The following is a 1,451-nucleotide window of genomic DNA, read 5'->3' as shown; positions in this document are numbered from 1 at the left end:
TGACATTCGAATTTTGGTCTTAGTCACATATATGTGACCAAATGGTCAACAATGACTTTAAAACAAAGATGAGACCATAATGGGCCAGGGAACCTAGAAGAATGGAAACAGCAACCAAAAGAGAAATAATGAGAATATTTATTCATTGTGAAGAACATAACAGAAGTCACTGCTGAAATTGTTGAATGGGAGCCTAAACTGTTGTGTAAACTTTCATTTTAAAAATATATATTGTTAAAAAATTATATATTATTTCAAAAAGACGAAAAATAGTTTTAAATCCCTATTTCATATCATATCCAGACAATACTCATTCCCCTTCCGACCTACTGTCATTGAGTCAATCCTGACTCATAGGGATGCTATAAGACAGCGTAGAACTGCAACATAGTATTTCCAAGCCTGCAAAGCTTATGAAAGCACACCGCCTCCATCTTTCTCCTTTGGAACAGGTGGTAGCTTTGAATCACTCATCCTTTAATTAGCAGCTAAGTGCTTTAACCACCGAGGCTCCCTCTTATTCCCCATAGGTCTCATTTAATCACTTTGTACATCCTATTAAACATGATTCTATGTATCAAATTTACAGAACTGGCTACATCATTATTCAACAGAACTTCAGTAGAGGGCTGACCTTTATTTTTAAGCCCAAAACTCATCAAATCAACTTCTCATTTTCACTTGCATATTGTGCATAGAGAGCCAAGAACATGTGCTACATCAAGCTCTGCCCTTGATTTCACGAGACTTAACATATCCAGCACCTAGCTCATCCCCTGGCATACAGCAAGCACTACACACATTTGCTGCAGAAAGGAATATATGAATAGAGATAGTGTCTGTAGAAGTGCGATTTAGTCTGAGTTTCCTGGAAGTAAAAAGATTTAAGACCCCTGGGAAGGAGATTTTTCTTCAATCAATAGTTTTTGAGAGCCACCATGTTACTCATAGTAAACTTATTTCCTTTTTACCAAAGGTACCAAATGAGGGAAACAAATCTGTCTGCCCCTGTCTTTCACTTCATCCCAGGCCAGGGACTGTTACAGGAGGATCTGTGGTGGCAGAAAAGTTAGTAGCAAGGAGAAAGCAAAGAGGAAACAGGAACCGAAGTTCCCTTCCTCTTTCTCTCTCTCTTTTTTTCTCGATTTTGCCACAACAGTCACCGTTTCCCTCATGCTGGTTCCCTTTCACATTTCTTATTACCCTGGCCTCCTAGTTCCTCTGCAGACAATTTCAGGAGAGCTGTTTTCTGTCAAATAAAGATAAACCTATGTCAGTCCTTTGAGTACTTGAAAATCTGTTGTTTGCTAGCTTGCCTGGGTTAGAGATGAGTGAGCGGACTCAAGAGAAGACTAAGGGGATTGTACATGTAAAAACTATTGTATCTTTTGTTGAATTGGTATATATTCACACACACACACACACACACACACACACACACACACACACAC

Source organism: Echinops telfairi, unplaced genomic scaffold (genome assembly GCF_000313985.2).
Source record: "Echinops telfairi isolate 266 unplaced genomic scaffold, ASM31398v2 ScPeMD7_7467;HRSCAF=8505_0, whole genome shotgun sequence".
In the NCBI taxonomy this organism is placed as follows: domain Eukaryota; kingdom Metazoa; phylum Chordata; class Mammalia; order Afrosoricida; family Tenrecidae; genus Echinops; species Echinops telfairi.
The sequence above is the reverse complement of the archived record's forward strand: the minus strand, read 5'-3'. Positions refer to the sequence as shown.